Consider the following 15,413-nt stretch of genomic DNA (forward strand, 5'->3'; position numbering starts at 1 on the left):
TTTTGTTTGAGTTGGGAATTATTACATAGGCATAACCGATCCTTGTACCATAATGAATCATTTTTCCAGCGAAATGTATTAGATGTATTGGGATCTTATTGTAATTTTGAATGGGTTCCCACACTTCCTCATTATTCTTCCATTCATCCCTTGCCTCATTTATCCAATCTGATTGGATAATAGAAATGGCGCAAAGAAATGATTCCACATCCTCATCCTTTCTAGAGAGTACATCTGCCACAACATTTTGCTCCCCTTTTTTGTAGATGATTTCAAAGTCATAGCCCAACATCTTTGTGACCCATTTTTGCTACTCTTCTGAAGATAATCTTTGTTCCAAAAAGTATTTAAGACTGTCATGATTTTTTTTTACCTTGAAGTGTCTTCCCATTTGGCAGGGTCGCCATTTCTTAAGTGCATGTAGTATTGCCAACATTTCCTTCTCATAAATAGTTTTGTGTCAATACTTTCCTTTCATTGGATGACTTTCGAAAGTAATGGGTCTTTGTTCTTGCATTAAAACAACACCAATTCCATTTCTTGAGGCATCGCATTCCACAATAAACGTTTTTGTGAAGTTCAGTGTAGCTAAGACTGGTGCTTGGCACATTTCCTCTTTAAGATGTTAAAAGGCCTTCGTTGCTTTTGGATTCCATGAAAATGCATCTTTCTTCAATAATGTTGTTAGAGGTGCTGCTATTCTCCCATAATTATTGACAAATTGCAATAATACCCTGTCAACCCTAGAAATCCTCGTAGATGCTTTATGGATGTGGGGAATTTCCATTCCTTAATGGTTTTAATTTTTCTAGGGTCTACCTTAACACCTTCATGAGATACAATATGACCTAGATATTCCACCTCTTGTACTCCAAAGAAACGTTTGGACATTTTGCATAGAACTGTTTCTCCTCCAATAGTTTGAGTACCATGTCAAAATGTTGGACATGGTCCTTCCAAGACTTGTTGTAGATTAGTATATCAACAAAAAATACTAACACAAATTTTCTAAGGGTTTGAAAATGGAATTCATTAAAACTTGAAATGTAGAAGGTGCATTAGTAAGGCCAAAAGGCATGACCAAAAATTCATAATGACCCTCATGAGTTCTAAACGCTGTTTTTGGAATGTCTTCAGTCTTCATTCTGATTTGATGATATCCTGAACGAAGATCCAACTTGGTGAAGTAAATTGATCCATGGAATTCATCCAATAATTATTCAATGACAGGAATGGGAAATTTATTTTTAATAGTGAGCTTGTTGAGCTCCCTATAATCTAGACACATGTGCCATGATCCATCCTTCTTGTGAACCAATACTACTGGAGCAGAGAAAGAACTTTGACTAGGTTGAATTATACCATCCTCTAGCATTTCTGCAACCATACGTTCGATTTCACTCTTTTGGACATAGGGATATCTGTAAGGCCTGATGTTTGGAGGAACACTTCCTGAAATCAAATTGATAGCATGATCATTATCATGAATAGGTGGGAGGCCTTTGGGAGTCTCAAATACCTTGGAATGATTGTCCAAGACTTTTTGGAGATCTGGAGAAATGGATGATTTCGATGTGGGAACCTCTAGTGAACATAATTGTGAAATTATGCCTTGTTGTTATTTCTTTAGAAGCTTTGTCATTCCATTAGAGCTGATTATCTTTTGCAGTTTCCATTCCATACCCCTTAATTCAATTTCCTTTCCTTCTGAAGAGAATTCCATGAAAAGTTCTTGAAAATTAAAAGCTATTGTACCCAAGGATTGCAGCCATTGGACTCCTAGTACAACATCAGCACCACCCATTGGAATGGAAAGCATTGGGCTATTAAATACATATTCTCCCATGGATAGCTTGATATTATGGCACTTTCTTGAGCAATTTATGGTTCCTCCACTTGCAACCATCACTTGACACTCTGGTGCTGGATATAGGAAGCAATTCAATTCTTTGGCTATCTTATAATGAATAAAATTATGGGTACTTCACGAATCAATCAACACTATTACCTTTTTCTTCTTGATATGCCCTTCTATCTTGATAGTTTGAGGATTGGTAATTCCAACCAATGCATTACAAGATATGGTCGGATTCATTTCTTCTTTTTCTAGGGGGTTTTTTCCTCGTGTATATCCTCTTATTTTGACATTTCTTGTTCCTTTTCTTCCTCATCTTCACAATCTATGTAAAATAATTTCTTCTCGGCACACTTATGACCTTTAGTGTATTTGCTATCACAACTGTAACAAAGCCCTTTTGCTCTTTTTTCTTCTAATTGTTGTGGTGTCAACCTTGTAGGTTGTGGATGGCTAGGGGAAACAACACTTCCATCTTTATGATTGTGAGTGGTAGGCTTACTTGTTGCCATAATTTTTCGTTGCATTTTTCTTGCCAACATGAATGCCTTCTCCAATGAATCTGGTTCCCAAAGGCGAACCTCATGTTGGATGTTATCTTTTAAAGTCCCTATGAACATATCAATCCTATGCTCCTCTGGAATATCTTTTACCCTTATATTCAATTTTTTGAAGTCCTCAATGTGCTCCATCATTGAACCCTTTTGTTTGAGATTCATCAATTGGCTAAAAAAAGTGTTACTTTTCGTATCCTCATAATGTGCGATCATTTCATCCGTAAAAATAGCCCAAGTGACAATTTTTTTACAAGAGAAAAGCCATTGATACCATACAAACTGATTTGGTTGCAAATATAAAGTTGCAATGCATACTTTTTGTGTGTTTTGCACATTATGGAGATCGAAAAATTGCTCCATTTGTAGTATCCATGTTCTGGGATCCTTGCCATCAAACTTCCTCATATCAATATTTGGAACATGGTGGTTCTTTGATCCAGTGTTAGAGTCTCTGAAATCATGATTAACATTTAAATTTTTTTCTCATCATGAGTTTCGTTTACTACTTTTTCACCATTAGTAAGCATTTCTTGTAGAAACTTTGTCAAATCTCTCTTCAAGTCTTCCATTCCTGTCTTCAAATCTGTCTTCAAATCAGCCGTCTTAGTTTCCACTCTGTCCATCTTAGCTTCTAGGTCATTCATCTTAGCTTCTACACCTTTCTTTAAACCATCCATCTCAGCTTCTACATCTTACTTTAAACTATCTATATTATTTTCAGTTACCTTTTGTGCGAGTGAAATTTGTTGCACTTGGTTTCGTAATATTGATATATCATGTTGCATTTCTTCCTATTCTTCATGAGTCATGCTAGAGCTTTCATGTTGCTTACTAGGTGTTTCCATTTTCTTTCTTTGGGGCATCAATTACCAATAATAATGCTTCACTATGCCCTTTGAATTCCTTCAAAATAATTTTTCAAACCAAGCTTATGCAAAAATTTAAAAAAAAGGCACACCTTTTTTTTCACTTTGTAGGAGATTGATATTGAATCTGATGTACCTATGTAATTTTGGATCTCCCAGTTTTGAAATTATGACTTACAGTAGCCCTCTACATCCTCTTTCCAATGCCACCAGTCTGATTGAAATTGGATTCTCCAAGGAAGAGTTATGCCAAATCTCCCATAGTGACTTGATTATATACATTTTCAAAAGAGTGAACTTTTAGGAAGTGCCACATGTCACTGTTTTTACCTTTGGATATGAAAAATATGTAAGAGAAAATATAGTCCATCCTCTTTCTATAACCTCTTATGAAATCTTAATCTGATTCTCACATAGACAATTATGATGATTTTCCCACGGTGACCTATTTGTAATGTAATTCAGGGTCTGCACAAACCCTAGCTTCCTCGGACTATATCTCTGAAAATATAGCGAGAAAGGATCTGAAATTCAGAGCCAAAGTTTAGACCGGTTTCTTCTCAAACGTTTTTTGTTTTAGCTTCAAAAACTTTGCAGCGAAAGAGTTATAGCGAAAATCCCACGATGCCCTGTTTTAGCTTAAATTCTGGAGCTTGCAAAAACCATAACTTCCTCAGATCATATCTCCAAAAATATAGCAAGACAAGCTCTGAGATTCAGGCCTAAGGTTCAGCCCGATTTCATCTCAAATGGGTTTTTTGTTGCACTTCTGAAACGTCACAAAAACAACATTATAGTGAAAATTCCACGTTGACCTGTTTGGAGCAGTGAAACCCTAGAATCCAAAGCTCTAATACCAAATGTTATGAAACCAATTCACAAAAATATAGAAAAGATATATCAACGCCTTATAAATAAGCCTCTTCGAGGGGGCGACCTCCTTTACATTACACAAATGAACAATTCTTGGATGATTCAAATGACAAAACCTCCTTTCTATATATAGGAGTCTAAGGGGACAGAATATAACCAAGCGGACCTAAAAATAATAATATAAAGGCACAGTAATAACAATATGGGAACAATAGGGGCAAAACAATAACAATAAGGGATACAATGACAATAGTAATGGGGGAATCACTAGTATTATAGGGACCTAATAGTGTGTTGGGATGCTGATCTCAGTTTCGAGCTTTGGAATTTCCAGATGGATTTCAGAATACAGGGCAAAGGTGGTCTCAAGGTTCATTCCCAAAGGCCTAGGAATCTATTGACTGATTTTGGAGGAACACACGGTAAAATCTAATGGAGTTGTCTCAGTTTAGGGCCTAGTGATTTGAGATTAGATTGTGGTAAAGCCTGAGAGTAAAGGAGATGGAAAATTCCTCAAGGATAGTCATGGATTCTAGATGACATTCCAAGTTCGGTTCAGTTTTGTGATGAGAACATCGGTTTTGTTGTGATCATGGTATGGTGAGGGTGGAGGTGGTTTAACCTCTAGATTCCCTCTGTTATTTTTGGATTGGCTTTTCCATGAGATCCCATATTCATACTTGGAATATGGCACAGAGTGATTGGCTAGAAGAAAGATTCGGTTCAGTGATTTCTACGATCGGGTGGTACATGGAAGTCTCAAACTTGGTCATATTTTCCTATGTTTAATAAAAGCTAAATTCTCTTGCTTTTGTACTTTATTTTATGTGGATTTCATGGTTGTTATTTCATTATTATTTTCATGGTTTAATGTTCGTTATAAGAATGGTTATATGACTAGTTATTCTCATGGTTATTTCATGTATTTACTTGTAACTGAAAGGATAATGGATGTAATAACTGATTGATATCATTACATTTCAAGGGAGAAGGTGGAAATCCTTCTTGTCATGTCTCATAAGAGTTTTCATTCATTCATGTTCTTTCTTGTATCCTAGACCTATAGATTTCATTGATGCCAAGTGTTTGATAGAATGTCAGTTCTAGTTGGGGATGGTTATGCCTAGTCCTATAGTTACTTTTTGTTTTATTAGTCTTGTCATCATGTGTTTAATCGATTTTGGAAGTTACAACAGGTTTTTGGCAATGGCTAGAATTTTTGGCTTGAAAAAGGCCTTAAATCCCACAGACTGTGACACAGGTCTGCTAGAAATAGTCCCTCAACGCAAGCATGCTGGCTTGTGGGAGCGTTGAGATCTCTCTAGATGTTGGCATGCCCATAGCATGGCAGCATCCATAGGTTTAATAGCTTAAAAAATCATTGGGACCTAGGGACATGATACTTGTATGGTTGGGATGGCTTGTAGGAGTGTTGTTGTTGATGTGGAAGGTATGTTTGATGGGTTTTTGTTGATTCCACTTCCTTAAGGATACCTAGGAGGTTGAATCATATCATAGTAGCCTCTCGTCACATGTTTACCCTAATTGGCTAATTTCTTGGGTAGATATGTGAGGAGGGTGTTACAAAGTGGTATGAGAGCAGGTTCACCCCTCGAACTGGATGGGCAGTGTTTTGGTCATGCATTCATGTCAGTTGGATATGTGTTTCTTATGCTTGTAGTCCATGTCCGTGTTGCTTTTACATGGTGTTGATCATGGTTATAGTGATGTCACCATGTGAAGGTTGAGGGCTTTGTTCTGGGATGTGTCACCATGAGTGATGGTTGTATATGCATTTGGTATGTATGTATGGTAGGTTGGACATAAATTGTGAGGTCATTGTATGCAAGTAGGTCATCATTATTCTATTGGTTGTTATGATGTTGATGTGTTGGCTGAGATAGAGCAAGATTTCTAGATCATAAAAGTGAATATGCATCATTGGACCTCGAGGCAAGAGTAGGTTATCATACAGGTTTGGATGTTGGGCATGCAGGTATGTTAGGTAATGGATTTTTATATGCATTAGGGTTATATACATTAGGTTTATGTACATGTATATTGATGTTATGGTTATATACATGATAGATGCTGTGTACTCATATGAAAATGTGTCAGATATTCATGAGTGGTAGTAGCCTGTGGTTGTATGCATTGATCTTGTTGTTTTATGTAGATAACTTGATGATTATGTTATATTTTGTTGATGAGTATGTTATAGGTTAACTTGTTGTTATATGATAGTTAGATTGATGATTAGGTTATATTCTGTTGATGAGCATGATATATAAATTGTTGTTGTTATATGCTAGCAACTTGATGATTAGGGTTATTATATTAATATCTTGATGTTATATTTATCATGCTAAATTGGATTGGCCTATGCAGATGGTTAGGGTTATGACATTCAAGTATGAGTTGACTTATTCGTGACATTGTGTTGTACTAATCTAGACTAATTGTACATATGTGATGGCTATCCATAAATGACAAATTTTTATGAGTTTATGATGTGAACATGTTATATAGTGACTATTATGGGTATTATGACCTTATTTATTTTTGAGTTGATATTCTGTGAAGTTATATCATGCTTATCTAGATTGATTGTGCATAAAAGATAAGCTCCCCTGAGATACATTAAGGTAAGATCTTGTTTATGTCATCTACTTTGTGCTTGAATGTTTGATTATGTCATTTAATTGGTGTTTGAGTGTTGGTGTCTATTATGCCACCTATCTGTTGTTTGAATGTTTGATTGTTTGCATGATACGAGTATGTATCTGCAAGATTTCTTGAATGAACAATCTTCTTTTAAGATGATTGTACTAACATATATGTGTTGAGATAGATGACATGTGCTTGAGTGTAATAGGTGACAGTTGTAGTACTATTTCCAATGACTATCAGTTGACTATGAATTATGAAATGATTACTAGTATTGGTAAAGGTTGATTTCAAATTGATAGATATGATTGTCTTGATATTTGGAACATGCGTTTAAAATGTGTAAATAGTGCAAGAAACATGCTTGGTATTAGCTGACAAGGTAATCATTGAAGTGTTTATATAACTAACAATTGGGTGATGTGACAATACATAGTAAGGCTCGATTGTAACAAGGTAAAATGGTAAAAGATCACAACTTCTTCCTTTTTTAATTTATAAGTGGAAATATTAATTACTTTTTTATTGTTAATAGAATTATTGTGAGAATTTTATTTTATTTTATTATCTAATCTATTTGTTTTATTGCCCATATTGTCTCCTAGGTTGTTGTCCATAGTATTCAATCTAATTGTATTAGTATCTAACTTATTATTTAGTTGATTATATTTATTTAATTCACTAGTGTTATCTTGTGTTGTCCCTATGGTTATGCGATGATAGGTAACTCTGAGGGATACATCAACTACTGTTGTGCATATGTTGTATATGTTGTACATGTTTCATCTTTGATGTTGTGTGGATGTGGTGTTGTGTATATATAGTGTGCGTACATGTTCTTTATGCAATGTTGTGTACAGGGAAGTACAAAGAGTGTTGTGCGAATGTTGGATATGGAGTGATATGTACATAGGGTGCTATCTGCATATCGTGTTGTGTACATGTAGTTTCATGTACATATCATTAATGTGGTGTTGTGTATGTCTGACGATGTGTACACATTGTACAGGTGGTACGATGTACATGTGGCATTGTGTACACATCGTGTAGGTGGTGTCGTGTACACATTATGCAGGTGGTGTTGTGTACATGTTGTACATATGGTACTGGTGTACATGTAGTATTGTGTGCATGTCATACATGTTGTGTTACAGGAATGCGTTACTATGTATGTGCATTGTGTAGTTGTGGTATCACGACATATGTATTCATTATGTTTTACTCTGTGTACATATTTGTGTTGTGTTGTATCTAAAGTGTAGGTGTATGTATTGTGTTGTGGTGTGCACTGGATGTGGGGGTATGTATTGTGTTGTGTTGTACACTGGGTGTAGGTGTATGTGTCGTATGTCAAGTGTAGGTTCATGTATTGCATGGTGTTTTATGTCGTGTGTGGTTATATGTGTGTGATGCACACTATGTGTATGTTCACATGGTTGAGGAGAAGGAACAAGGTGTTTGTCAAGTGTGGCAACCAATCTAGAGTGTGTGTCGAATAAAGACAAAGGTATAAGCTAATGATTGATTAAAGGATAAGTATCAATATTTTATTCAATTTTATTATGCATGTGATTTATGATTATGGTCTATGTTGATTACATGTTATCTATGATTTTGGTTTATGATGATTGCATGTGATTCATGATTTTGATCTATGATGGTTTTGTTTTGAGCTAACATGATATGATATTTTATACATGTTGATTTGGTCAAAGATGCTAGTTTGACATGTTGTGACACGAATTAAATAGGATTGAAAGTGTACCTTATTGAAAAGAAACCAATGAGTTATGATTTGAAATCATTTCAATTTATTTTAATCTAATGGAAGTTATATTCTTGGTACAGGGAACATATAAGTGCCCAGTTGGGTGGTTAAAATCGACTGCAAGAATTCACAACAACGACAAAAGGAATTGGAACATGTAGTAGTATGATGGTAAAGCATTTCAGGAACATGGCCATTGTGGGACACTGGTACCCAATAGTGTCCATTGATTTCCATGAGCATGTTATGACCAGTATGCTAGTTTGAGGTAGGTATATACCTTGGTTGTTTGACTTTCCGATGCAAGGAAGCCTTGCCAAGGGATGGATCGCCTGATATAGGGGATGTCAGGGAACTTGGAAGGTGAGTGACTACATGGAAGTGGTTACCAGATTTCCTAATGGACTGTTTATCATAGAATAAAAGGTCCCGGATGTATTTATTTTTGTCATTAGAATTTCTAGATAGAATCAAATGCACATTGGGAGTGCAGCTTGGAATAATGAGCCGGTAATTGTTCGTTGAGAGGAAAAGTGGCGCAGGATTATAACACTGGATTATAACACTGGATCCATAACTTCCTCAGATCATATCTCCAAAAATATAGCAAGACAAGCTCTGAGATTCAGGCCTGAGGTTTAGCACGATTTCATCTCAAATGGGTTTTTTGTTGCACTTCTGAAACGTCACAAAAACAACATTATAGAGAAAATTCCACGTTGACCTGTTTGGAGCAGTGAAACCCCAGAATCCAAAGCTCTAATACCAAATGTTATGAAACCAATTCACAAAAAGATAGAAAAGATATATCAACGCCTTATAAATAAGCCTCTTCGAGGGGGCGACGTCCTTTACATTACACAAATGAACAATTCTTGGATGATTCAAATGACAAAACCTCCTTTCTATATATAGGAGTCTAAGGGGACAGAATATAACCAAGCCGACCTAAAAATAATAATATAAAGGCACAGTAATAACAATATGGGAACAATAGGGGAAAAACAATAACAATAAGGGATACAATGACAATAGTAATGGGGGAATCACTAGTATTATAGGGACCTAATAGTGTGTTGGGATGCTGATCTCAGTTTCAAGCTTTGGAATTTCCAGATGGATTTCAGAATACAGGGCAGAGGTGGTCTCAAGGTTCATTCCCAAAGGCCTAGGAATCTATTGACTGATTTTGGAGGAACACACGGTAAAATCTAATGGAGTTGTCTCAGTTTAGGGCCTAGTGATTTGAGATTAGATTGTGGTAAAGCCTGAGAGTAAAGGAGATGGAAAATTCCTCAAGGATAGTCATGGATTCTAGATGACATTCCAAGTTCGGTTCAGTTTTGTGATGAGAACATCGGTTTTGTTGTGATCATGGTATGGTGAGGGTGGAGGTGGTTTAACCTCTAGATTCCCTCTGTTATTTTTGGATTGGTTTTTCCATCAGATCCCATATTCATACTTGGAATATGGCACAGAGTGATTGGCTAGAAGAAAGACTCGGTTCAGTGATTTCTACGATCAGGTGGTACATGGAAGTCTCAAGCTTGGTCATATTTTCCTATGTTTAATAAAAGCTAAATTCTCTTGCTTTTGTACTTTATTTTATGTGGATTTCATGGTTGTTATTTCATTATTATTTTCATGGTTTAATGTTCGTTATAAGAATGGTTATATGACTAGTTATTCTCATGGTTATTTCATGTATTTAATTGTAACTGAAAGGATAATGGATGTAATAACTGATTGATATCATTACATTTCAAGGGAGAAGGTGGAAATCCTTCTTGTCATGTCTCATAAGAGTTTTCATTCATTCATGTTCTTTCTTGTATCCTAGACCTATAGATTTCATTGATGCCAAGTGTTTGATAGAATGTCAGTTCTAGTTGGGGATGGTTATGCCTAGTCCTATAGTTACTTTTTGTTTTATTAGTCTTGTCATCATGTGTTTAATCGATTTTAGAAGTTACAACAGGTTTTTGGCAATGGCTAGAATTTTTGGCTTGAAAAAGGCCTTAAATCCCACAGACTGTGACACAGGTCTGCTAGAAATAGTCCCTCAACGCAGGCATGCTGGCTTGTGGGAGCGTTGAGATCTCTCTAGATGTTGGCATGCCCATAGCATGGCAGCATCCATAGGTTTAATAGCTTAAAAAATCAGTGGGACCTAGGGACATGATACTTGTATGGTTGGGATGGCTTGTAGGAGTGTTGTTGTTGATGTGGAAGTTATGTTTGATGGGTTTTTGTTGATTCCACTTCCTTAAGGATACCTAGGAGGTTGAATCATATCATAGTAGCCTCTCGTCACATGTTTACCCTAATTGGCTAATTTCTTGGGTAGATATGTGAGGAGGGTGTTACAAAGTGGTATGAGAGCAGGTTCACCCCTCGAACTGGATGGGCAGTGTTTTGGTCATGCATTCATGTCAGTTGGATATGTGTTTCTTATGCTTGTAGTCCATGTCCGTGTTGCTTTTACATGGTGTTGATCATGGTTATAGTGATGTCACCATGTGAAGGTTGAGGGCTTTGTTCTGGGATGTGTCACCATGAGTGATGGTTGTATATGCATTTGGTATGTATGTATGGTAGGTTGGACATAAATTGTGAGGTCATTGTATGCAAGTAGGTCATCATTATTCTATTGGTTGTTATGATGTTGATGTGTTGGCTGAGATAGAGCAAGATTTCTAGATCATAAAAGTGAATATGCATCATTGGACCTCGAGGCAAGAGTAGGTTATCATACAGGTTTGGATGTTGGGCATGCAGGTATGTTAGGTAATGGATTTTTATATGCATTAGGGTTATATACATTAGGTTTATGTACATGTATATTGATGTTATGGTTATATACATGATAGATGCTGTGTACTCATATGAAAATGTGTCAGATATTCATGAGTGGTAGTAGCCTGTGGTTGTATGCATTGATCTTGTTGTTTTATGTAGATAACTTGATGATTATGTTATATTTTGTTGATGAGTATGTTATAGGTTAACTTGTTGTTATATGATAGTTAGCTTGATGATTAGGTTATATTCTGTTGATGAGCATGATATATAAATTGTTGTTGTTATATGCTAGCAACTTGATGATTAGGGTTATTATATTAATATCTTGATGTTATATTTATCATGCTAAATTGGATTGGCCTATGCAGATGGTTAGGGTTATGACATTCAAGTATGAGTTGACTTATTCGTGACATTTTGTTGTACTAATCTAGACTAATTGTACATATGTGATGGCTATCCATAAATGACAAATTTTTATGAGTTTATGATGTGAACATGTTATATAGTGACTATTATGGGTATTATGACCTTATTTATTTTTGAGTTGATATTCTGTGAAGTTATATCATGCTTATCTAGATTGATTATGCATAAAAGATAAGCTCCCCTGAGATACATTAAGGTAAGATCTTGTTTATGCAATCTACTTTGTGCTTGAATGTTTGATTATGTCATTTAATTGGTGTTTGAGTGTTGGTGTCTATTATGCCACCTATCTGTTGTTTGAATGTTTGATTGTTTGCATGATACGAGTATGTATCTGCAAGATTTCTTGAATGAACAATCTTCTTTTAAGATGATTGTACTAACATATATGTGTTGAGATAGATGACATGTGCTTGAGTGTAATAGGTGACAGTTGTAGTATTATTTCCAATGACTATCAGTTGACTATGAATTATGAAATGATTACTAGTATTGGTAAAGGTTGATTTCAAATTGATAGATATGATTGTCTTGATATTTGGAACATGCGTTTGAAATGTGTAAATAGTGCAAGAAACATGCTTGGTATTAGCTGACAAGGTAATCATTGAAGTGTTTATATAACTAACAATTGGGTGATGTGACAATACATATTAAGGCTCGATTGTAACAAGGTAAAATGGTAAAAGATCACAACTTCTTCCTTTTTTAATTTATAAGTGGAAATATTAATTACTTTTTTATTGTTAATAGAATTATTGTGAGAATTTTATTTTATTTTATTATCTAATCTATTTGTTTTATTGCCCATATTGTCTCCTAGGTTGTTGTCCATAGTATTCAATCTAATTGTATTAGTATCTAACTTATTATTTAGTTGATTATATTTATTTAATTCACTAGTGTTATCTTGTGTTGTCCCTACGGTTATGCGATGATAGGTAACTCTGAGGGATACATCAACTACTGTTGTGCATATGCTGTATATGTTGTACATGTTTCATCTTTGATGTTGTGTGGATGTGGTGTTGTGTATATATAGTGTGCGTACATGTTCTTTATGCAATGTTGTGTACAGGGAAGTACAAATAGTGTTGTGCGAATGTTGGATATGGAGTGATATGTACATAGGGTGCTATCTGCATATCGTGTTGTGTACATGTAGTTTCATGTACATATCATTCATGTGGTGTTGTGTATGTCTGACGATGTGTACACATTGTACAGGTGGTATGATGTACATGTGGCATTGTGTACACATCGTGTAGGTGGTGTCGTGTACACATTATGCAGGTGGTGTTGTGTACATGTTGTACATATGGTACTGGTGTACATGTAGTATTGTGTGCATGTCATACATGTTGTGTTACAGGAATGCGTTACTATGTATGTGCATTGTGTAGTTGTGGTATCACGACATATGTATTCATTATGTTTTACTCTGTGTACATATTTGTGTTGTGTTGTATGTAAAGTGTAGGTGTATGTATTGTGTTGTGGTGTGCACTGGATGTGGGGGTATGTATTGTGTTGTGTTGTACACTGGATGTAGGTGTATGTGTCGTATGTCAAGTGTAGGTTCATGTATTGCATGGTGTTTTATGTCGTGTGTGGCTATATGTGTGTGATGCACACTATGTGTATGTTCACATGGTTGAGGAGAAGGAACAAGGTGTTTGTCAAGTGTGGCAACCAATCTAGAGTGTGTGTCGAATAAAGACAAAGGTATAAGCTAATGATTGATTAAAGGATAAGTATCAATATTTTATTCAATTTTATTATGCATGTGATTTATGATTATGGTCTATGTTGATTACATGTGATCTATGATTTTGGTTTATGATGATTTCATGTGATTCATGATTTTGATCTATGATGGTTTTGTTTTGAGCTAACATGATATGATATTTTTATACATGTTGATTTGGTCAAAGATGCTAGTTTGACATGTTGTGACACGAAGTAAATAGGATTGAAAGTGTACCTTATCGAAAAGAAACCAATGAGTTATGATTTGAAATCATTTCAATTTATTTTAATCTAATGGAAGTTATATTCTTGGTACAGGGAGCATATAAGTGCCCAGTTGGGTGGTTAAAATCGACTGCAAGAATTCACAACAACGACAAAAGGAATTGGAACATGTAGTAGTATGATGGTAAAGCATTTCAGGAACATGGCCATTGTGCGACACTGGTACCCAATAGTGTCCATTGATTTCCATGAGCATGTTATGACCAGTATGCTAGTTTGAGGTAGGTATATACCTTGGTTGTTTGACTTTCCGATGCAAGGAAGCCTTGCCAAGGGATGGATCGCCTGAGATAGGGGATGTCAGGGAACTTGGAAGGTGAGTGACTACGTGGAAGTGGTTACCAGATTTCCTAATGGACTGTTTATCATAGAATAAAAGGTCCCGGATGTATTTATTTTTGTCATTAGAATTTCTAGATAGAATCAAATGCACATTGGGAGTGCACCTTGGAATAATGAGCCGGTAATTGTTCGTTGAGAGGAAAAGTGGCGCAGGATTATAACACTGGACATTGGATGTAGTTTGATTGTGGCAGTGGATTCTGGACTTCCTGGGAAGGAGGTGAATCCTTGCGTTACTTTTAGGGTCAAGGTGTCAACCTCTAGATTCCCTTTTTGTGGATGCAAACATCATATCATTTTATTTGATGGTTTGGAAAATGTGCATATGTGTATATTTGGTTGTTGTAAATATCATAATGAGCTATGTTATAAATCTCCAGTAGGTGGTATGGTTGTTATCAGGTCATGTTGTCATGATGTTTTTCTTTTGAGCAGGTCTTTCATTGTAAATACTGCGATCTAAGTGATAAAGCTCCATGGGCAATATGTTTTATTTTCAGCGGTTTTGTTGAGGTATTGGTGTGGTTTAACACTGAGGATGGTGTTCACCAAGGGGGAGGGTTCTATAAAAGCCTTGTGAAAATTCCATGTAATAAAATTTAATTAAGGAAAAATAATACCACGGGTAAGGGACATGTATTCCAAGATGAATGTTGGGCAAAGATATCCTAGTGGCCATGACTAGATGTGTTTATGGCTAAAGGAAATTCACAAAGGTAAAGGGATTAAAAAGGAAAAAAGGCATTTTGGCACATTTATTTATGAAAATAAAGAGGAAAATAGGAGAAAAGTAAGGTGAAATGTCACAGGTCGCATCTGAGGAAATTGAAGGAAAATAATGGAAAATTAAGAAAATAGAGGTCTCATTGATAAAAATGCTTATGAGCATCAGTGGGCAAGGCTTGGTTGGTGTAATATTTTTTCAGTTTAGTTTTGGAGCTCTCTCATTATTCCCTCTCTCTCTCAAACCTGGTGGTGAGCCCTTGTATTGCACCAAGAGTGCTACAACTTCGAGAGGCTCCTCAATTCTATTTATCAAGCCAGGGTTCATATAGAATTTGAGGTGACATTGATATATACAAAACATATGGAATTCTACTCATGGCACCCTCAACTAGGTGATTTGATCATTAGGGCTCCAAGGCCATTATGCTACTAAAATAGGGGAGATTAACTACTTTAAGTATGATTCAAAAGCTATTCCTAGTGCAGAAAAAGTA

Source organism: Pinus tabuliformis, chromosome 3_2 (assembly GCF_031772625.1).
Source record: "Pinus tabuliformis cultivar Carrire ecotype Pingquan chromosome 3_2, CPIR1, whole genome shotgun sequence".
NCBI classification, from domain to species: Eukaryota; Viridiplantae; Streptophyta; class Pinopsida; order Pinales; family Pinaceae; genus Pinus; species Pinus tabuliformis.